The 24,852-nt window shown below is 40.4% G+C and overlaps 1 protein-coding gene across 4 annotated transcripts in view; it reads right to left on the bottom strand.

Annotated features, from left to right (window-relative positions):
* ZNF609 (zinc finger protein 609) overlaps positions 1–24,852 on the bottom strand; it is a 240,999-nt gene that overhangs the window by 127,888 nt on the left and 88,259 nt on the right.

Below are 24,852 nucleotides of genomic sequence, written 5' to 3'. Positions count from 1 at the left end.
ATGATACACACAAAAGGATGGCTTATCAATGTATTGTTTCTCCAGCATAAACCCAAAGGTTAAACAACACATTTCTGTTCAGAGGGAGAAGTGCTAAGACAAGATGACAAATCTATTGATTCTTTTTCACAAGGAGACTCACTGTGAGAGCAAAAGGGAACCCTCTAACCCCAGTTTGGGGAGGGGGCTACTGAATTCGCACACTTTTTACATATTCAGAAGTATCTTCTACCTGCTTGGATTTTCTAAGCACAGCAAAGGCTTTGGCTTTTAGCATTTAAGAGAAAAGATACTCCTTGGAGAAAGAGCATGAGGGAACTTATAGGAAATTGTCCCCAGGAGCTTTTCCTAAACTATCTCAAACAATGTAGAATTACTGTTACCACTTTATTAATTCAATTAATACTTATTAGGCATCCTCTATAGTTCCTGAGAATAAGGGAAACCAAACAGATGAGGTCCTAGCTCTTCTGTACTCTTATATAATAGAGGTGAAAGTAAGCCCATAACAAATAAGAAACTATCTAAGAGGAATAAATGCCACAATGAAAATCAAACACCATGATATGATATGGACTATCCAGAAAGTTATTTTAGATTAGATGGTCAGGAGAAGCTTCAATGAGAAGATTAAGATATTTTAACTGAAACCTGAATGACTAGCAAGGGCCAGTTTGTATCCCAGAGGGGTATGACAGAGAGTGGGAAAAGAAGGTAGTAATAAGCCATATATTTAGAGAGAACAAGCTTCATATGTTTGAGAAACAGAAAGAAGGCCAATGTGGCTGGAGTACAGAGGTAGTAAGAGTGGTTGAGATAACATCTGCAAGGTAAACAAACTAGATCATGTTAAAGCCCCAGAGAGGTTTAGGACTTAGTTAAAAATCACACAACTTGTTCTCAGCAAAGTTAGAAATTAACTCCATAGAAGTCTAACCCTAAGTCCATGGTCTTTCTAGAACACCACAGTTAACATATCTTCTTCATCATTATGAATCGAAACCTAGTTCAGTGTTTTACACATTGTAGATGTTCAGTAAATGTTTATCAAAAGAAAAGGAAAAGCCTAAATACCTAGGCATACCACTTTTCATCTCTGTTCTGGTCAGAAAAATGTCAAGTACCTATCCAAACACTGAATACTCTTACTGAAGATTAATAGGACCTACAGTTGTGATTCTTAATCATGGATGCACACCAGAATCACCCGGGAAACTTTAAGAAATACTGATGCATGGAAATCATCAGAATATCAGAAATTCTGATATATGTGGTCTGGGATGTAGGGGGATTGGGATTTTCAAGAGTTCCTCAAGTTATTCTAATGTCCAGCCCATGTTGAGAACCATTGATCTAGAGGTTCCCAAATATAAAACCATATGAAAAAGTCATCTCACCAATTGCTGCTGGGCATGAGATCCATGACAAAGTGACAAGGAATAATAAGGTTTTGGGGGGTGCAGGGTTACTGGAGTAAGGAGAAACAAATTTAAAAGTGGCTAAATATCTTGCTACACATGGATAAAAGATGACAGTAAGCAAGTATTATGTAGTATAATAATAGTATTACAGTTATATAAGCAAATGTCCTCATGTTTTTGGAGAGTCATGATAAAGTATTTGGGAGAGAAATGTCATAATGTTTAAAACCTCCCAATTTTTCAGCAAAACAAACACAATCACATATATAGATAAAGCATATATGAGAAAACATTGACAATTATTGAATCTAGGTGGTGGGTGATCATTTTACTTCTCTTAACTTTTCTGTATGTTTAAAATTATTCATAGTAAAATGTCGGGAGAGGGAAAATATCGCAGTTGGGCACGGTGGCTAATGTCTATAATCCCAGCACTTTGGGAGGCCAAGGTGGGTGGATAACGAGGTCAGGAGATCGAGACCATCCTGGCCAACACACTGAAATCCTGTCTCTACTAAAAATACAAAAAATTAGCCGGGCATGGTGGCACACGTCTGTAGTCCCAGTTACTTGGGAGGCTGAGGCAGGAGAATTGCTTGAACCTGGGAGGCGGAGGTCACAGTGAGCCGAGATCACACCACTGCACTCCAGTCTGGGCAACAGAGTGAGATCCTGTCTCCAAAAAAAAAATAAAAAAAAATGTTGGGAGGGGGAAATGTCTTGCCACAATATACAGATAATTAGTCCATCATGTTTGGAAAGCTGTCTTGGTAATTTCTTTCTTTTTTTTTTTAAACTTTATTCTTCCACAAGAAAACATCTGCAAGTAAATGGTAATTTTTTTAGATGGAATGCAAGGCTTTTTTGTTTTTTTCTTTTGAGACAGAGTCTTGCTCTGTCACCAGGCTGGAGTGCAGTGGTGTGATCTCGGCTCAACTGTAACCTCCACCTCCAAGGTTCAAACGATTCTCCTGACTCAGCCTCCAGAGTAGCTGGGACTACAGGTGTGCGCCACCTTGTCCAGCTAATTTTTGTATTTTTAGTAGAGACAGGGTTTCACCATGTTGGCCATATGGTCTCAATCTCCTGACCTCGTGATCCGCTCACCTCGGCCTCCCAAAGTGCTGGGATTACAGGAGTGAGTCACGGCGCCCAGTCGGAATGCAAGGTGTTTTAAAGGAGGTGCCAGTTCACACTATCCCCACTGAAAGAATACAAAATAAAAGACTGCTTTTAAAGTATTTAAAGTCCGTTTATAAATATTGTCTCTCAACTCTAGTTAGCCAGTTCCTTTTTAGCCCTCCATTTCCTTATAACTGCCTAATATACGAAACTCATATACTCTACAGAGTTTCTGATGTTTCACTCTTTCTAGGAGTCAGATTTCCCAATGCTTATCACAAAGGTTTCTGTCCTGTCAGCAGCTTAAGGTTCTTGCCATGAAATAGTCCTCACCTCTGAATGACACTAAGAGATACCACCCATGACCTGGAAGAGAGTGGTGGCCTCCAGTAGAACTGAGTTATATTCTCCTACGATGTAATATAATCTCTCTCCACTAGCTCTCAAAAGCAGCTCAGAAGTAGTGATCTGTAACAAGGGTCATCCAAGGTAAAACTGGGAAGTAGGTAACACTATCTCTACCACTCCCTCCACAAGCAGCTGAGGACCCTCCAGTTCTAAACCTTTCCCTATCTCTTCTATATCTGTTTCCTTTACTACACTTAAATTTAAACTGTGAATCAATTAAGTAAATGAATCCTAACTAGTTAACTGGCCTCTTAAGAAACAGCTAGAATTTCTAGCTCTTGGCAGTCTCATCAAATCACATCATGGTCACCTATTCTGACACAATTATACATATTTTGAAGTACCTACCGACACAGAGTCTCCTTTAAAGTTCATATAAAATGAAGTCAATTTTTTCTACAGTTTAAATGTCAGTCACTGACTGACTGGTCATGCTTTCTTCTTTCTCCATGGCTCCTCAGGAGGCTCATGCATACATTCATTCATTCATTCTTAGAGACAAGGTCTCAATCTGTGGCCCCAGCTGGAGTGTAGTCACATGATCATGGCTCACTACAGCCTTAAACTCCTGGGTTCAAGCAGTGCTCCTGCCTCAGCCTCCGAAGATGCTGGGATTTCAGGTGTGAGCCACCTTGCCTGGCTAGGAGATGCATCTAAAATACCTCAATTGGGCCAGGCATGGTGGCTCAAGCCTGTAATCCCAACACTTTGGGAGGTTGAAGTAGGAGAATTGTTTGAGTCCAGGAGTTTGAGACCAGCCTGGCCCACACAGTGAGACCTTGTCTCTATAAAAAATAAACAAAATTAGCTGGGCATGGTGGTGCACACCTTTAGTTCCAGCTACTCAAGAGGTTAAGGTGGAAGGGTTGCTTGAGCCTAGGAGGTTGAAGCTCCAATGAGCCATTACTGTACCACTGCACTCCAGTCTGGGTGACAGAACAAGACCCTATCTTAAAAAAATAAAGTAAAATAAAATAAAGTACGTCAATTAAAGAATGCTTTTAAATGAATGTACAGGTCAGTGTAAAGTAAGTATTCACCGTCCTCCTTACTTTAGCCAAAACTATGGTGAATTTTAAGGAACACAAAAATGAATCTTAGCTCAATATTAAAGATGCTTATTCTAGTAATCTTCCTAACTCAATTATCTTAAAGAGATGATCAGAATCACCATAACAATCACTTTGCTTGCCTTTGCCAAATCTGATTGTCAGTGTTCCATTCTGCTCTCAATATTTCTTTTTTTTTTTTTTTTTTTTTTTTTTTTTTTGAGACGGAGTCTCGCTCTGTCGCCCAGGCTGGAGTGCAGTGGCCGGATCTCAGCTCACTGCAAGCTCCGCCTCCCGGGTTCATGCCATTCTCCTGCCTCAGCTCCCTGAGTAGCTGGGACAACAGGCGCCCGCCACCGTGCCCGTCTAGTTTTTTTGTATTTTTTAGTAGAGACGGGGTTTCACCGTGTTCGCCAGGATGGTCTCGATCTCCTGACCTCGTGATCCGCCCATCTTGGCCTCCCAAAGTGCTGGGATTACAGGCTTGAGCCACCGCGCCCGGCCTGCTCTCAATATTTCTAAAATTAAAGGCAATACATTCATTTATTAAAACGCTTACATAACTTGGTAGACATTCTAGCAAGTAGATGTAAACAGTAAAGATGGAGCACTTTTGTAAATTATCAATAGTACTTACTTTATCCTAGTAAATGGACAAGCACTTAAAGACAAGCAAAACAAAATTAAGAACTATTAATGGATAAAAGATGTTAGTGGCTGGGTGTGGTGGCTCATGCCTGTAATCCCAGCACTTTGGGAGGTCAAGGTGGGTGGATCACCTGAGGTTAGGAGTTCAAGACCAGACTGGCCAACATGGTGAAACTCCGTCTCTACTAAAAAAAAAAATTAAATAATAATAATAATACAAAAATTAGCCAGGCGTGGTGGCACCTGCTTGTAGTCCCAGCTACTCGGGAGGCTGAGGCAGGAGAACTGCTTGAACACAGGAGGCGGAGGTTGCAGTGAACAGAGATCACGCCACTGCACTCCAGCCTGGGCAACAGACTGAGACTTGAGACTCCGTCTCAAAAAAAAAAAAAAAAAAAAAAAAAAAAAAGTGAGCAATGTATCAGTAACATTACTGTCATTCACTGTAATCTAGTGGATGAAGGGAGGTGGCTAAATTTGACATGCTCTTATATGTATCTGGTTTAATTAAACCCAGACCATAGACTGAAGTCACACTGAAATAGGTTATACTTCTCTTCACCTGATATTCCAAAGGAACATAGAGATTCTGGTTTCCCTTGTGAATATGACTAAAAAAAAAAACTCCATAAAAACCAAAAACAATACAACAAACACATGGATGGATATCTTTATGTCTGAAAACAAAACAAACTGCTTTTTACTTCAAGTGTTGTATAAAGTCAAAACAAACCTTACTCTTGGCTCTGAACTTCTAAATGTTAACACCCTGCCATCTTAAATAAGACCCAGCAGTGCTCTAACACCCACTATACTTAGAGTTCATCTTATGATTATCTTGTACTAATGTGGGTTACATAAGAAGCAGCTTCTTTGGTCACAACAGCTCTCCCTTCTGAGCCACTTAAGCAATTACAGTAGTTCCCCCTGCCCTTAACCTTGGGGGATACATTCCAAGACCCCCGGTGGGTACCTGAAACTACGAATAGTACCTAACCTTACATAAACTATTTTTTAGATCTGATAACCAGCTATATGAAGTGCCTAACTTTGTAGCAGCCAGTGTATACAACATGAATATACCAGATAAAGGCTAATAGTTTACATCCTGGGTGGGACAGGGTGGGATGGTGCAAGATTTCATCATGCTACTCAGAATGAGGCACGATTTAAAATTTAGGCCAGGTGTGGTGGCTCGTATCTGCAGTCCCAGCTACTCGGGAGGCTGAGGCAGAAGAATCGCTTGAACCCAGGAGGTGGAGGTTGCAGTGAGCAGAGATCATGTCACTGCACTCCAGCCTGGGTGACAGAGCAAGACTCCGTCTCAAAAAATAAATAAATAGGCCAGGCGCGGTGGCTCACGCCTGTAATCCCAGCACTTTGGGAGGCCGAGGTGGGTGGATCACCAGGTCAGGAGATTGAGACCATCCTGGCTAACACGGTGAAACCCCATCTCTACTAAAAATACAAAAAATCAGCCGGGGGTGGTGGTGGGCACCTGTAGTCCCAGCTACTCGGGAGGCTGAGGCAGGAGAATGGCGTGAACCAGGGAGGCAGAGCTGGTAGTGAGCTGAGATTGCACCACTGCACTCCAGCCTGGGCAACAGAGTGAGACTCTGTCTTAAACTAAACTAAACTAAAATAAAATTGATGAATTATTTACTTCTAGAATTTTCCATTTAATATTTTCAGATCGTGGTTGACTTTAGGTAAGTGAAACTGTGGAAAGCAAAACCTGGAAAGCAAAACCATGGAAAGAGGGACTACTGCACTGTCAGTATCACTCCTATAGCATTTTGCATAGTTAGCTTCTTAATCTTTAATTTTTTTTTTTTTTTTTGAGAGTTTCGCTTTTGTTGCCCAGGCTGGAGTACAATGGCGCGATCTCGGCTCACTGCAACCTCTGCCTCCCGCGTTCAAGGTATTCTCTTGCCTCAGCCTCTCGAGTAGCTAGGATTACAGGCATGTGCCACCATGTACAGCTAAATTTTGTTTTTCATAGAGACAGGGTTTCTCCATGTTGGTCAGGCTGGCTTTCAACTCCCTACCTCAGGTGATCCAACCACCTCAGCCTCCCAAAGTGCTGGGATTACAGGCGTGAGCCACTGTGCCCAGCCAATCTTTTAAATTTTCAATTATTATTATTTTTTTTGAGACAGGGTTTTGTTCTATCACCCAGGCTGGAACGCAGTGGTGTGATCATGGCTTACTGCAGCCTCGATTTCCTGGGTTCCATCAATCCTCCCACCTCAGCCTCCCGAGTAGCTGGGACTACCGGCATGTGCCACCACACCTGGCTAATTTCTGTATATTTTGTAGAGATGAGATTTTACCATGTTCCCCAGGCTTGTCTTGAACTCCTGGGCCCACGTGATCCTCCTACCTTGGCCTCTCAAAGTGCTGGGATTACAGGTGTGAGCCACCATGCCCAGACTAAAATTTTTTAGTTTTTATTTTTTGAGACAGGGTCTTGCTCCATTGCCCAGGCTGGAGTGCAGTGGCGTGATCAAGGCTTACTGCAGCCTTGACCCCCCAGGCTTAAGTGATCCTTCCAGTGCAGCCTCCGGAGTAGCTGGAACTACAGGTGTGCACCACCAAGGCTGGAGGTTATCCTCCCTCCATACCTTAGACAATTGGATTTCAGAAGTGAACTCACCTCTTAGTTGACATAAGTGCTCTCCCTCTCTCCTGGACACACACACACACACACACACTCACACTCACACTCTTTTTCTCTGTCTTAAGAAGCTGCTGCTAGAAAATAAAAAGAAGTTGCTGCTAATATTAAAATTTTTGCTGAGATTTGATTGTTTTGGGATGAATGTATGAGTTAAATTTTTTTTTTTTTGACTGGCTTCTGCTTTCTGAACTTTAAACTCAGGCTACAGTTTAATTATGACAATCATGAAATTATTGCAAATAAAGAACATAAAACTCCCTTCCTATTTATTTAACGCTATTAAACTTAAGAAGTGTAATATAATTATGTAGACTGATCTCAACCAGGAACTCTAAGCATTTGTGTGGCTGTGATATAGAAGGATTACTAATAACATGAGCCCAGTGTGGGTGTCACATTAGTGCCTTCATCACATTAAATGATACAGGCAACCAGGCATAGTGGTAGGATGACCAGCTTTGAAGTCACATAGATTTAGGAGATAAATCAACTTCTGTTTCTTTCTAGTTGTGTGATCTTGGGGGCATAAATGTTTCTAGGCCAAAGTTTCTTCAAATGCCAAGGCTGTTGTGAGATTATCAAGATAAATTGTTGCCTAGCATAGTCTACTTTGAAGGCACCCAAAATAAATGATAGCTATTATTACTAATTACAGTTAATTTAAGTGAACAGAATTTTGACAATTATTTTGGGGCCAACATTTATCAATGTTCTTGGCACTATGCCAAACTGAGAAATAGGCTTGTACTTAAGAGAATGAAAAGTAGACCCTGGAGAATGAAAAGATTGAACTGAAATTATTAGGTTTTATACTAGCATCTACTAGTTTTGAAGTTTGGAGATTTATAAAACTCAAAAAGATGATTTGGATGTCAGGCAGTACTTTATGATGTCAGGTGGTACATTATAGAACATATTATCAAAATTTTCACAGGCATTAGGAGGTCTCCCCTTATCTCACTGAAACTTAAATACAAACTCCAGTTCTCAAGGTAGCTTAACAAAACATCATGTACTAAGCCCGCTTTGAAAAATAATTAAATGACTTCCATACTCACAAGACCCAAACACAACAATGTTCAGTTCCTGGCATTCAGGAGTGGAAACATAGTATTAATACTTGCTAGGATAGGTTTTTGGCCATACTCTCTTGGTATGCACAAGTTTCTTTCTAGAGACTAGATCTGAAAAAGAGTCAGGAATGAAAATTATTATGAGACTGCCCAGGCGTGGTGGCTCACACCTGTAATCCCAGCACTTTAGGAGGCTGAGGCAAGAGACTGCCTGTGCCCAGGAGTTCCCGCCTAGCCTGGGCCAACACAGGCAGACCCCGTCTAAATCATTAAAAAAAAAAAAAAAAAAAAAAAAAAAGAAAAGAAAAGAAAGAAAAATATTATGAGATAATTCATTTTGCATTATAAAAAGGGAGTTAGCATACAGAAACATTAGGTCTTAAGTAATCAAATCTTGAGTAGCATTACTATTTTTTAAAATTAAGATCCTATTTTGGTTTGCTATATTAAAACGGATACAAGAAGAAGGTTGGGCAATGGACTCAAGTAATCAGTAGAGAGCCAAGAACCTGCCCTCACAAGGATTTCTCTAGAAGAGAAAAACTGACAAACAAAATGACAATATCAGAAAGTAGTAGGTGCTGTTGTAAAAATAAAACAAAACAAAGTAATAGGTTAGATAAGTCACTGATGGTACCACATTAGACAAAGGAGTATGGAAGAGCTGAAAACTGAATAAGCCAAGTACTGGGGAGGAACAACCAGGATGAGGGACCAGGAAGTATAAAAACTCTGAGATAAGAGCAGATATAAAGCCTGTGTGGATGGTATATGAATGGGAATAATGGTAAGATCAGTTTAAGTAGGCAGTTGCAGTCATATACGTAGAAATTTGGGGCCCTGGTAATAGAATTTAGATTTTATCCTAATTTGGTAAATCATTTGAGGATTTTTAAGCAGAAAAATTAGTGACATTGAGACTATGCTCAAAATCTAAAGATGCTGTTTTTCTTGTTAAAGTTCACAGGTTCGTATAAAGCCAACAAATCTTTCAAAGTTCATGAAAAATGTATGGAGGAAATTTAGCACTTAAATTAAAATATACATTCTATGGACTTCAGCCAACTCTGACCTGTTTCTCTATTCCTTGTTCCCACAATCTAGTCAGTTAAGAAATCCTGCCAGTTTCTCCTTCATAATTATCATCTATTTACTCCTCTTGCCAAGCATCCCACTTCAAAATCTTTTCCATTTCTGTTCTTTTCCTCCTCTCCTCCACACACATGCTCATGTGCGTGAATGCACACAGATGGGCACAAAATTTGAGACAATCTTGTTGGGAAGAGAGGTCCCCAAGTTTTCTCTTAGCATCTAAATAATGAGTATGAAAGAATATTTCGATTTCAGGAATAGAAAATAAGGAAATCCCTGGGTAAGAGATGACTATGAACAAGAAACAAACACTATCTAGATGGAATAACATCTAGTAGAAAACCAAAGGATCTTCTGTGGGGGGAAAAAAAACAAATTAAAAAACCAGAGAGGCGCCAGGTGTGGTGGCTCATGCCTGTAGTCCCAGCACTTTGGGAGGCCGAGGTGGGTGGATCACGAGGTCAAGAGATTGAGACCATCTTGGCCAACATAGTGAAACCCCATCTCTATTAAAAATACAAAAAAATTAGCTGGGTGTAGTGGCATGTGCCTATAATCCCAGTTACTCGGGAGGCTGAGGCAAGAGAATCACCTGAACCCGGGAGGCAGAGGTTGCAGTGAGCTGAGATTGTGCCACTGCACTCCAGCCTGGTGACAGCGAGACTCAGTCTCAAAAAAAAAAAAAAAACAAAAAACCCCAAAAAACAGAGAAACAAGAGGAAGGGCGGTAAGCATGTAATTACTCTAGATCCTGGACAGAGATACAACTCCTTATCTGATTAAGATGTAGCTACAAAAGCTCCTATTTTACTCTATTCTCCGTTTATCATTTTAACTTCTATTTAACTCAATTTATTATCTTATACTATCATTGCTATGGATACTATTATTTATGTTGCTTACATCACAAAGTGGGTGAATAGAAAAGGAAAGTAGAATATTAAACGAGATATCTGTGAAGGCATACAGTAAACTAGAAAGGGCTAAACAAATTCATTTATTCAATAAATACTTACTGAGCAACCACTCAGTGCTAGACACAAAATAGACATGTTCTATGTTCTCATGGAGTTTATATTCTTGGAGGTGGTAGGGGATTTTATTAAAGTTATTAATATAATTATTCATTATATGCCCATCTTTCCTACTGGATACTGAGGTTCTCTAGGAGGCTATGTCACTATTTTATTCCTTCTAACAATGATCACAGAACCTGGTACACAGAAGGTGATAAATAAATGTTAGAACTGGGAATACCTGACGCAAAGGCTTTTCTAGTGTTCAGCTACAGGGCCGCTTCTCAGATTCTAACTTGGCTACCAATGGTCTCCTTGCTACACACTCCAGGGGCTCAGCCAATCTTCCTCTCCCCTTGGTTGCTGCCATCAGGCACTTTTTATCTTTGAGGATTTCCACCACCTCCATACCTGCCTGATTAACCGAGAAGGTGAGCTTTTGGCCCTTTCTGTTTTTATCTTCAGGACTTGAGTCTTGCTACTATCACCTCTTGATTCCATCTTAAAGCCAAAAGATCCTTTCTTTCTAAACAGAAGTTGCAATTAAGGCAGAACAACAAGTACCTCCTTGGTCTAAAATTTTAAAAATTTACATTTATGAGGCCACACATTAAAATAGTTCACAAGGTTACAGTTCAGCCTGGGAATTATGTATCCTCTCTGGAAATTCACTCACATTCCAGCCAAAGCCACAGAAGAGAATTTAACTGCAAATGCATGATGTCTCTCAGACACTAAAAAGTACAATGCTCTATTTCAGACTGGGCGATAGAGTAAAACAGTGAGAAAAATCATAACTTCTTGGGTCAAGGTCCAGATGAAAGGCCTGCTGACTCAAAGGAAATGGCAACTGAAAAAAAAAAAAGGGAAATATTTTAGAGTTTCAAAGCTATATAAAAGAAGCTGCAAAATAAAATTCTTCGAAATAAACCTAACAGTTAAGTTCCAATACCAAGATTTCCTCACACTTTAGTCTATTTCAGTTTTCTGTTTGAACTGTATGTGTGTGCTAGACAACAAATATTTATCGAGTAGTTAATATTTGCCAGTCAAGAAGGATTTGATGATGTGATGGAAGCAGAAAAATAACTTGTGGCAATGAAACAATTAGGTTACGACAATACAACACGGCAAAGGAGGCACAGGAATCTGTGGCAACACAAAGAGGAATATGTAACTCAGCTTTGGCCAGAAAAGACTTCCCAGAAGGAAGAAGTAAACTCTAAGCTAAGATCAGAAAAATAAATATGAGCCAGACAACAGTAACAATACTTATATAGTACTTATTAAGTGCCAAACATTATTTTAACAGTATTCCATATATTTACCTAATAACTCTCCCAACCACCCTATGAAGCTGAAACTATGATTATTATTCACATTGTGTAGATAAGGAAATTGAGGCTTTGAGAGATTAAGTAAACTGCCACGGTTACATGGTAAGCAGAACCAGGATTGGAACCCAGGTAGGAGGTGGGGGTAGGGGTGGCAAGAGATGGCAAGAGAAGGGGAAATCAAAGGGTGACAGGTAGAGAAATGTATGTATTACAATTTGGAGAACAAAAAAGCTACAGCAATAATGGAAAGTTAAGTATGGTGAGCTTCTGGAAGAGGTTAAGAATGAAAATTTATGAGAAACTAGATTAAGCTGGGGCTAATTACACCTTGAATTAGAGTAGTTAATACCAAACCAAAAAAGGAATAGTCTATGTATTATATACACCAATGGACTATAACATGATTTCCTGGTATCTCCTCCTTTAACAAAATCTTTCTATATATTACTAACAGAATTCAGCTTCCTAAAAAATTCCTAAAATTCAATTTCATGACACTACCCTGATCAAAAAGTCTTTAATAGCTCTTCACTGATTATAAGATTCACGCCAAATTTATGAGCCTTCACAAAATGAGCTCCATCTCTCTTTCCACCAATCCCTACCACCAATTTCAGCCCTAGATAGAATTATTCATTGCCCTGGGAATTTTTATTCAGTGCTGAATAAAAATTTGGAATAAATATTTCAGTTTCACACTCTGTATCATACTTCAATCTACACACAATATATTTATTACACCTGCACAGTTTCACAATTTTTAGTAGGTGCTGAGGAAGGAGTAGAAGAGTAAATTTGTGCAAACTGAACAAGTTCCTGATTATTTTTCAAAGTTATTTGAAATCACTGCACATATAAAAAATTTGATCATCTACTATTAGAGGTATGTAAAGAATTATGTATATTTTTGGTATCAGAAGTTGTCAAAAAAATAAGAAAAAAGATTTACATTTCAGGTTTGTTCAGTGGCAGATATTTTAGCATTCTGAATAATATCTGACATACCAAATCCCATAATTTCAAACTAATAGTCTGTGCTATCTCCAAAACCAAGAATCTCATTCTTACCAAAAATGTCAGAAAGAAGAACTAAATTTAATATCAACTTGTTATTACTAAATGATCTTACATTTTGGATATAATTATCCTGGTTCCTCTTTACGGTTTTTAATCTTCAATGTTTAAAAATTCATTGTATGACTTATTATAAATGGCATTAAATCCTTTTAAAAAGCAGATAGGATATAAATAATATTTTGAAATTCCCTTAAATACTGATAACTAAGTATACACTAAATCTAGTAACTACAAAAAAACTCAATAAACCTAGGTAACGCTATAACTGTATCACAGAGACTAAAAATTGGAAGGTAAACACTGTATATAACAACTAAGAACTGGTCAACATGGTGTTTATAGATTACAAACAGACTAAATACACTGGCATTATGTCAAAGACTAGTAAAGCAGTGCTAAGTATTTAGTGGATAGGAGGGAAGGGCAATAATTTTTGTTAAATTTTTAGTTAGGGTCGGGAAACTGATCACTTACTTAACCTTTCATTTGGTTTCTTCATCTATAAAATGCAAATAGATAATATCTGATTGTCATGAGGGTTAAACAAACTAATATATATATGAAGCATTTAGAATAATGGCTGGCATTTAAAGTAAGCGGTGGCCGGGAGCAGTGATTCATGCCTGTATTCCTAGCACTTGGGGAAGCTAAGGCGGGAAGATCACTAGAGACCAGGAGTTCGAGACCAGTCTGGGCAACATTGCCAGGCTCCAGTCTCTAAAAAAAAAATTTTTAATTACCCAAGAGTGGTGGCTCATGCCTGTAATCCCAGCACTTTGGGCGGCCAAGACAAGAGGACTGTTTGAGCCCAGGAGTTTGAGACCAGCCTGAGCAACATAGCAAGACATTTTATCTACAAAAAAAAAAAAAAAAATTGGCCAGGTTTGTTGGTGCGTGCCTGTAGTCCCAGCTCCTTGGGAGGCCAAGGAAGGAGGATCACTTGAGCCTGGGAAGCTGACGCTGCAGTGAGCCATGATCATGCCACTCTACTCCAGCCTGGGCAATGGAGGGAGACCCTGTCTCCAACTAAAAAAAAAAAAAAAGTAGTTATTGCGCTATTGCTACATGTAGGATTATGGGTGATTTCTGTTTTCTATACTTCACTGAATCTTCAAGTTTTCTTTCCTTTTTTTTTCTCCGTGACGGAGTCTTGCTCTGTCATCCAGGCTGGAGTGTAGTGGCACAATCTCGGCTCACTGCAACCTCTGCCTCCCGAGTTCAGGCGATTCTCCTGTCTCAGCCTCCCAAGTAGCTGGGATTATAGGCACACACCACCACGCCAGCTAATTTTTGTATTCTTAGTAGAGACAGGGTTTCACCATGCTGGCCAGGCTGGTCTCGAACGCTTGACCTCGTGATCTGCCTGCCTCAGCCTCCCAAAGTGCTGGGATTACAGGCATGATGCACTGCATCCGGCTCTCTCTTTTTTTTTGAGACAGTTTTGCTTTTGTTGCCCAGGCTGGAGTGCAATGGCGCGATCTTGGCTCACTGCAACCTCCCAGGTTCAAGCGATTCTCCTGCCTCAGCCTCCCAAGTAACTGGGATTACAGGCATGCAACACAATGCCTGGCTAATTTTTGTATTTTTAGTAGAGATGAGGTTTCACCATGCTGCCCAGCCTGGCCTCAAGTGATCCACACGTCTTGGCCTCCAAAGTGCTGGGATTACAGGCATGCATCACGGTGCCCAGCCCTATTTATTCATTTTTGAGACAGGTGTCACTCTGTCACCAAGACTGGAGTGCAGTGGTGTGATCTTGGCTCACTACAGCCTCGACCTCCCGGGCTCAAGTGATCCTTCCATCTCAGCCTCTGGAGTAGCTGGGACTACAGGCTTGTGTCACCACAGTTGGCTAATTTTGTTTATTTTTTGTAGAGATGAGGTATCACTAGATTGTGCCTAGGCTGGTCTTGAACTCCTGGGCTCAAGCGATCCTCCCACCTTGGTCTCCCAGAGTGGAAAATTCTTTTTTTTTTTTTTTTTTGAGATGGAGTCTTGGTCTGTTGCTCAAGTTGGAGTGCAATGGTGTGATCTTGGCTCACCGCAACGCAACCTCTGCCTCCTGGGTTCAAGTGATTCTCCTGCCTCAGCCTCCCAAGTAGCTGGAATTACAGGTGCACACCACTGCGTCCAGCTAATTGTTGTATTTTTAGTGGAGATGGGGTTTCAGCATGTTGGCCAGGCTGGTCTTGAACTCCTGACCTCAGGTGATCCACCCACCTCAGCCTCCCAAAGTGCTGGGATTACAGATGTGAGCCACCACACCTGGCTGGAAAATTCTTTAAAAATTAGCAGAGATCAAATCCAAGAATATATAAAAAGGTTAATAAATCATGATCAAGTGGTTTATACCAGGAATGTAAATTTGTTTGAACACCTGAAATTTAATCAATGTAATTCACCATAGTGAGAGACTAGATTTTTTTTGAGGCAAGGTCTTGATCTGTTGCCCAGTCTGGAATGCAGTGGCACTATCATAGTTCCCTGTAGCCTCGACCTCCTGGGCTCAACTGATCTTCTCCCCTCAGCCTCCAGAGTAGCTGGGACTACAAGTGCATGCCTGTAGTCTAATTGCCTGGCTAATTTTTGTGGTTTTGTTTTGTTTGTAGAGATGGGGTTTTGTCATGTTGTCCAGGCTGGTCTTGAACTCCTGGGCTCAAGCAATCTGCCTGCCTTGGCCTCCCAAGTACTGGGATTAGAGGTGTAAGCCACTGTGCCAGGCCAAGAGACTAAAATTTTAAAAAGTATATGTATTTATCTGGATAATCCAGAAAGAGCATTTGGCAAAATCTAACATCCATTCCTGATAAAACACTCAACACGCCAGGAATAGAAGAGGACTTTCTCAATCCGAAAAAGAAAATCTATGAAAAAACTACAGCTAACGTCATATTTAATGGTAAAAACTGAATGCTTTCCCCTTAAAATCAGGAACAAGGTAAGGCTGTCTACTCTTAGCACTTCTATGGAGCATAGTAATAGAGGTTCTGTTTAGTTCAATAAAGGCAAGAAAAATAAGTAAAAGGCATCTAAATGGAAAGGAAGTAAAACTTTCCTAATCTGAACATGACATGATTGTCTAGCTAGCAAATGCTGTGGAATCTTTAAAAAAGCTACTAAGAACTGATATATCAGTTTAGCACGGTTGCAGCATATAAGATCACTTTATGAAAATAAATTTTATAGGCCGGGCGCAGTGGCTCACGCCTGTAATCCCACCACTTTGGGAGGCCGAGGCGGGAGGATCACGAGGTGAGGAGATCGAGACCATCCTGGCTAACACAGTGAAACCCTGTCTCCACTAAAAATACAAAAAATTAGCCGGGCGAGGTGGCAGGTGCCTGCAGTCCCAGCTACTCGGGAGGCTGAGGCAGAAGAATGGCATGAACCCGGGAGGCGGAGCTTGCAGTGAGCCGAGATCGCGCCACTGCACTCTAGCCTGGGCGATAGAGCCAGACTCTGTCTCAAAAAAAAAAAAAGAAATTTTATTATGTAAACATTCAGAAACTGGATTTTAAAAATACTATTTACAATAGCCTCAAAACATAAAATAGTAAAGTATGAAATACTTAAAAATGTATAAAATATACACACTGAAAACAAAATATTGTGAAGCGAAATTAAAGACCTAAAATGAAAGACAGATAAACTGTGTTCATAGATTGGAGGGCAATATTGTTAAGATGACAATTCTCTCCATATTTGTTGATAGATTCAATGCAATTCCAATTAAAGTCCCACCAGGCTTTTTTTTTTTTTTTAAAGGCATGGACAAGCTGAATCTAAAATGTTTATGACGATCAAATAATCTATAACAGCCAAATAACTTTGAAAGGGCAAAGTTGAAAGATTTAAATCATATGACTTCAACATTTATTATAAAGTTATAGTAATCAAGACGTAATAATGCCAACTAAGATCAACAAATTATATCGGAGAGTCCAGAAATAGAACCACACATCTATGATAAATGGTCAACTGACTTTTGACAAGGTGAAAATGCAGCTCAGGAGAAAAAGAATAGCCTTTTAAACAGTGCTGGACCACTGGATACCCCCATAAACAAAACCAAAAATTTTAAAAACTCATTTTGGCTAGGTGCAATGGCTTATGCCTGTAATCCCAGCACTCTGGGGAGGCAGAGGTGGGAAGACTGCTTGAGGCCAGGAGTTTGAGACCTGCCTGGTCAACATAGTGAGACCCCATCTCTACAAAAGAAAAAAATTAGTCAGGCGCGGTTGCATGCGCCTGTAGTCCCAGCTACTTGGGAGCCTGAGGCCAACAATCAGTTAAGCCCAGGAGTTTAGGGCTGCAGTGAGCTATGATCCCATCACTGCACTCCAGCCTGGGCCCTACGGCAGCAAGACCTTGTTTCTAAAAAACAACAATGGCTAGAAACAGTGGCTCAAGTCTGTAATTCCAGCACTTTGGGAGGCCGAAGCAGGCGGATCGCTTGAGGTCAGGAGTTCCAGACCACCCTGGTCAACATGGCGAAATCCCATCCCTACTAAAAACAGAAAAATTAGCCAGGTGTTGTGGTGTGTGCCTGAAGGAGGCTGAGGCAGGAGAACTGCTTGAACCTGAGAAGCGGAGGTTGCAGTGAGCCAAGATCGCACCACTGCATTCCAGTCTGGGCAACAGAGCAAGACTGTCTCAAAAACAAAAAACCAAAACAACAACAACAAAACCATTTTAATCCATACCTTGCAACATATATAAACATTAACTAAAGTTGGATGATAGATCTAAATATGTAACCTACAACTACAAAACTTCAGGAATAAAATAGAATATGTTTGTAACCTTAGGTCAGACAAAGATTTTAGATATGAAAAGCATAGCATGACCCATTAACGAAAGCAGTGATGAACTAAACTTTAAAATTAAGAACTAGCCAGGCGTGGTGGCTCGCACTTGTAATCCCAGCACTTTGGGAGGCTGAGGCGGATCACGAGGTCAGGAGATTGAGACCATCCTGGCTAACACGGTGAAACCCCGTCTCTACTAAAAATACAAAAAATTAGCCAGGTGTGGTGGTGCGTGACTGTAGTCCCAGCTACTCGGAGGCTGAAGCAGGAGAATCGCGTGAACCCAGGAGGCGGAGCTTGCAGTGAGCCGAGATGGTGCCACTGCACTCCAGCCTGGGCGACAAAGCGAGACTCCGTCTCAAAAAAAAAAAAAAAAAAAAAAAGAACTTATGTTCTCTTATCACTGATAATGAAAAGACAAGCCACAGACTGGAAGAAAATATTTGCTAATCACATCTGATAAAGGACTTACATGCACAACGTATCAAGAACTCTCAAAACACAATAATAAGAAAACAAACAAATTTAAAATAAGAAAACACTTTTTTTTTTTTTTTGGAGACAGAGTCTTACTCTGTCACCCAGGCTAGAGTGCAGTGGTGCGACCTTGGCTCACTGCAACCTCTGCCTCCTGGTTCAAGCAATTCTCCCGCCTCAGCCTCCTGAGTAGCTGGAAATACAAGCACCTGCCACGACGCCTGGCTAATTTTTGTATTTTTAGTAGAGATGTTTAGTAGTTGCCACAAAATGTGCGATATAAGAGGGTAAGCTTAATCAATAAATGTGTAAGTTTTCACTGCCCCACTGATCAGCTGTTCTCTTGTCTTTCTCCCTCTTCTTGGTCATCCCTTCCCTGAGACATCTACTTTTCTTTTCTTTTTTTGAGACAGAGTTTCGCTCTTGTTGCCCAAGCTGGAGTGCAGTGGCGCGATCTCGGCTCACTGCAAGCTCTGCCTCCCAGGTTCACGCCATTCTCCTGCCTCAGCCTCCCGAGTAGCTGGGACTACAGGCACCTGCCACCATACCTAGCTAATTTTTTGTATTTTTTTTTTTTTTAGTAGAGATGGGGTTTCACTGTGTTAGCCACGATGGTCTCGATCTCCTGGCCTCGTGATCCGCCTGCCCCGGCCAGAAATGAAAAGAAGTCATAAAAGTTGGACCCTTACCTTGCATCATAACAAAAATTAATTCAAAACGAACCAGCTGGGCACAGTAGTGCATACCTGTAGTCCCAGATATTCAGGAGTTCGAGGTGGGAGGACTGTTTGAGCGTAGGAGTTATGAGTCCAGCCTGGGCAATATAGTGAGACTTCATTTCAAAACAAACAAACAAAAAAGGGAACATCCTAAATGTAGAAGCTAAAATTATAAAACTTAGAGAAAAACATAGAGGAAAAGCTTCTTGACACTGGATTGGCAGTGATTTCTTGACTAAGACACCAAAAGGTACAGGTAACAAATGTTAAAATAGATAAACTGGACTTCACCAAACTGAAAACTTATGCATAAGAAGAATAAAAAGACAACCTATGGAATGGGAGAAAATATTTGCAAATCATGTATCTATTCTTTCTATTTTATTTTTTATTTTTTCTGAGACAGAGTCTTGCTCTGTCGCCCAGGCTGGAGCGCAGTGGCATGATCATCGGCTCACTGCAACTTCCATTGCCTGGGTTCAAGCGATTCTCCTGTCTCGGCCTCTCAAGTAGCTGAGATTACAGGCACATGCCACCACACCCAGCTAATTTTTGTATTTTTAGTAGACGGGGTTTCATCATGTTGGCGAGGCTGGTCTCAAACTCCTGACCTCAGGTGATCTGCCCACCTTGGTCTCCCAAAGTGCTGGGATTACAGGCACGAGCCACTGTGCCTGGTCATCTATTCTTTTCTTTTAAAGAAATAAATTATTTATTTATTTTTTAAAAACAGGATCTTGCTATGTTGCCCAGGCTGGTCTTAAACTCCTGGCATCAAGCAGTCTTCTTGCCTTGGCTTCCCAGAGTGCTGGGATTAGAGGCATGAGCCACCATACCCGGCCTGCAAATCATACATCTAATAAGAGATTAATATCCAAAATATATAAAGAACTCCCACAATTTAACAAAAACAACAAAAAACCCCAATTCAAACCTGGGCAAAATACTTGAATAGATATTTCTACAAAGAAGATATATAGCTGGGCATAGTAGCTCATGCCTGTAATCCCAGCACTTTGGGAGGCTGAGGTGGGTGGGTCACTTGAGCCAAGGATTTCAAGACCAACCTAGACAACACTGTGAGGTCCCATTTCTACAAAAAACAGAAAAAAATTAGCTCAGTGTGGTGGTGCATGCCTGTAGCCCCAGGTACTTGGGAGGCTGAGGTGAGAGGATCCATTGAGGGAAGTAGAGGCTGCAGTGAGCTGTGATGGCACTCCAGCCTGGGCAATATAGCAAGACCCTTGTCTCTTAAAAAAACATGAAGAAAAGAAAAAAAGTAGTTTGGTGTGGTGACAGATACCTGTAGTTTCAACTACTTGGGTGAACGAAGTAGGGGGATTGCTTGGGCACAGGAGACTGAAGCTGCACTGCTCTCCAACCTGGATGTCAGAGTGAGACCCCATCTCAAAAATAAATTACATTAAGCCAAAAAATAAAAAACACAGACCAAAAATAAATGGTTAAGATGGTAAATTTTATGTTATGTGTGTTTTCTTTCTCCCTCTCTCCCTCTCTCTCTCTCTCTCTCTCTCTCTCTCTCACACACACACACACACACACACACACACACACACACACACACACGAGTACAGACTCTGAAGCCAGATTACCTGGCTTTGAATTTTGGCTCTGCCAATGTAACCTTGGGAAAATAACCTAACTGCTCTATGTCTCAGTTTCCTTAGCTGTAGATGGGGATGATATTAATAGTACCTACATCATTAACTGTGAGGATTAAATTAGTAAATATAAATAAACTTCTTACAACAGTCTTGGCACAGTGGCTCATGCCTGTAATCCCAGCACTTTGGGAGGCCTTGGTGGGTGGATCACCTGAGGTCAGGAGTTCGAGACCAGCCTGGCTAACATGGTGACACCCTGTTTCTACTAAAAATACCAAAAAAAAATTAGCTGGACATGGTGGTGCACACCTGTAACCAGCTACTTGGGAGGCTGAGGCAGGAGAATTACTTGAACCCGGGAGGTGGAGGTTGTGGTGAGCCAAGATCGCGCCATTGCACTCCAGCTTGGGCTACGAAAGCTAAACTCCGTCTCAAAAAAACCAAAACAAAACAAAACAAAAACAAACAAAAACAGTCTTGGCACACAGTGAGTACTATTTTATTTTTAAGTACTTATTATTATTAGATTCACCATTTTGAAAATATAATTTAATGTGCAATTCAGACCTACAGGCGAAACTGAATTTCTCCTATGCAAAACTGAATAAAAACAATTCATATGCCTAAATTTCAGGGTTTTCAGGTAAATTCTTGACATGAAGCCTTTATATCTATACACCCATTTTTGCACCAGCATTACCACTATATGAACAGAAGAAAGACTTCTGTATCATCTTTTTTAAAAGATTTCATTTATAATTTTGAATATTTCATCTCAAGTAGATTGTTTTGACATATATGCAGAACAAATAACTCTCTAAGAATTTCTCTTTAAGGGCTCTAAGCAGTTTATTTTTATTTATTTCTTTTTTTAAAAGACAGGATCTCATTCTGTTGCCCAGGCTGGGGTACAGTGACAAGATCACAGCTCACTGCAGCCTCAACCTCCTGAGTTCAAAGTCCTGCTTTAGCCTCCCAAGTAGCTTGGAATATAGGCATATACTACTACGCCCAGATAATTTTCATGTTTGTTTTTTTGTTTGTTTTTTGTAGAGATGGGTTTTGCCATGTTGTCCAGGCTGGTCTTGAACTCCTAGGCTCCAGCAATCTGCCTGCCAGAACCTCCTGAAGTGTTAGGATTACAGACATGAGCCACCTAGACCAGCCTAAGCAGTTTTATTAACTGAGCACATTCACTAAAGTCTATTGATTCATCAACCTGTAAAGAAAAGCATTTGATTTAATAGCCATCTGGTGTAGGGTTGTCTCTTTGGCATCTCATGTTTTATTAGAGTGTACACAAGTAAAATGATTAAAAAGTGGCACCTTTTTTATTTCCTTTGTTTTATTGTTCTCAAACATAATATTCCTAAGTGAGATGGTAAAATGAGAATTCTGCAACTGGGTAAGGCTAGGACCTTTGTTTCCTACTTTGTGTTTTTAACTGTTGAAAATATTCAAATCTTTTTCTATGAAAATTAGATCTTTTGTGGTTGAGGGATCGCAGTGTAGCTTGCTTGGAACCATTTCTTCTAAAAACTTCCTTGCAAATTAGACAATTCGGTTGGAGAAAAGAATCACTGGGGAATACATATGTAAACTTGAGATAATCTTCATCAAAGGGTCATTACCGAGTAATTAATTATGAATTAGTTTTTTTTCCTGCTATTTGTTTTATGATGACTTTTCAGTGTTAATCAAAAAGTAATCTACAAGGGTATTAAAATCAGACATTCCTCTACACCCCCATCCTCCTGCTTTGCCTCCTTTTTTTCCAGAGCCCTTCTCACCACTAACAAAAAATCAGTATTTTCATGCTTAATATTTATGTATTCCCCCCACTAGAATGTAATTTAAACAGGATTTTTTTTATTTGTTTATTTGTTTTACTATTTTGTTCACTGGTGTATCCTAAGCACTAAAACAGTGCCTGGTACACTGGTGGGGACTCACTAATGAAATACTTGTCCAAAAAAATAAATTGGTAAGTGGCTTTACAAATGGCTAGAGGTAATTCCATCATCCTTCTGAGTAACCTGGTTTTAGGAAGTACTTCTTATGAGCCAGAGCCAAATTTTATTGTTCTTCAGAGCACAGGGCCTACTTTCCAATTTTTCAAAAGCCCAGAGGACAAAGCAGCCTTGTTTCCCATCTGGCATGTCAATTCTACATAGAATTATCATTGCAACTGTATTCATTCCACTTTATATTCATGGTTTACTTCAATTATGTCATCCTAACATGCATGCAGGCACCTATGAATATAAGGCTCTCAAATATCCAGAAAGCCAAAAAATCCAAACATCTACATCATGTGGACCTTATTCTCACTGTCTAAAGTTGAGTAAGTCCAATATTAACACCATGACTATCTCCAAAATGCCTAGGAAATCTAAAATAAAACAAAACAACTGCTAGAAATAAGGGCTAATTGACATTAATACAAGATCATACACAGAAATCAACTGCATTTCTATATGCTAGCAGCAAACAAATTAAAAATGAAAATTTTAAAAATACTATTTGCATCAAGAAACATGAAAAACTGGGCCGAACGTGGTGGCTCATGCCTGTAATCCCACCACTTTGGGAGGCCAAAGTGGGTGGATCACAAGGTCAGGAGATCCAGACCATCCTGGCTAGCACAGTGAAACCCTGTCTCTACTAAAAATACAAAAAATTAGCCGGGCGTGGTGGCAGGCGCCTGTGGTCCCAGCTACTCCAGAGGCTGAAGCAGGAGAATGGCGGGAACCCGGGAGGCGGAGCTTGCAGTGAGCCAGGATTGCACCACTACATTCCAGTCTGGGCAACAGAGCAAGACTCCGTCTCAAAAAAAAAAAAAAAGAAAAAAAGAAAAAAAGAAAAAAAAAGAAACATGAAAAACTGGCTGGGTTGTGGTGGCTCATGCCTGTAATCCCAGCACTTTGAGAGGCATAGGCAGGTGGACTGCCTGAGTCTAGGAGCTCAAGAAAAGCTTAGGCAATGTAGGAAGACTCCATTGCTACAAAAAATTTAAAAATTAGCTGGGCATAGTGGCATGCACCTGTGGTCCCAGCTACTCAGGAGGCTAAGGTAGGAGGACTGCTTGAGCCTGGGAGGTTGGGGCTGCGGTGAGCCCTGATTGCACCACCGCACTCCAACCTGGGTCACAGAACAAGGCACCATCTCCAAAAGAAAAAAGAAAGAAAGAAACATGGAACATTAAAATCTTAGCCAGGCATGGTGGTGCATGCCTGTAGTCCCAGCTACTTGGGAGGCTGAAGTGGGAGGATCACTTGAGCCTGGGAGGTCAAGGCTGCAGTGAGCTGTGATCATGCCACTGCACTCCCATGTGGGCAACACAGTGAGACCCTGTCTCAAAGGAAAAAAGAAAAATTAAAATCACAATGAGATATGTACTCCTTCACAGTGACTAAGATGTATAGCCATTTGAAATGAAAACAACAGACAATATCAAGTACTGGCAAGGATTTGCAGCAACTAGAACTCTCATATATAGCTGGTAAGAGTATAAAATGGTGCAACCACTTAGGAAAACATTTTGCCACTTCCTCATAAAGGTAAATATACACCTACCATATGACCCAGTAATTTCATGTTTATGTATTTATCTAAGAAAAATAAAACCCTCTATCCACAAAAAACCTTGTATACACGAATGTTCACATCTTTATTTGTAACAGCCAGAAGTTGGAAATGATCCAACTGGTAAACAGGTAAACAAATGTATATCTATACAATGAAATAGTACTCAGCAATAAAAAGAAACAAACTGCTAATAAAGGCAACAACATAGACAACTTCCAAGGAGATCATATTTAGTGAAAGAAGCTGGACTCAAAAAAGTACTCACTGTATGATTTCTCTTATACATATTTTAGAACAGGCAAAGCAAATGCTGGAAGTAAGATTAGTGGTTGATTGCAATGGGGGCAGGGAGAGAAAACTGTAAAGGGACACAAAGGAACTTGGTGGGGAAATAAAAATGTTCTACATCTTGGTTTTGGGGGTGGTTAAACAGATGCATCCATTCCACAAAAGTCATCAATCTGTACACTCAAAAATCAGTGATTTTTATTATACAGATATATGCTTTGATGATGATGAATGTATTATTAAAAATCCTAGCCAAGCATGGTGGCTAATGTCCGTTATCCCAGCACTCTGGGTGGCTGAGGCAGGTGAATTGCTTGAGCTCAGGAGTTCAAGACCAGCCTGGGCAACACGGTGAAACCCCATCTCTACAAAAAGTACAAACATTAGCTGGGCATGGTAGCGTGAGCCTATAGTTCCAGCTACT

Source organism: Macaca mulatta, chromosome 7 (assembly GCF_049350105.2).
Source record: "Macaca mulatta isolate MMU2019108-1 chromosome 7, T2T-MMU8v2.0, whole genome shotgun sequence".
NCBI classification, from domain to species: Eukaryota; Metazoa; Chordata; class Mammalia; order Primates; family Cercopithecidae; genus Macaca; species Macaca mulatta.
The sequence above is the reverse complement of the archived record's forward strand: the minus strand, read 5'-3'. Positions and strand labels throughout refer to the sequence as shown.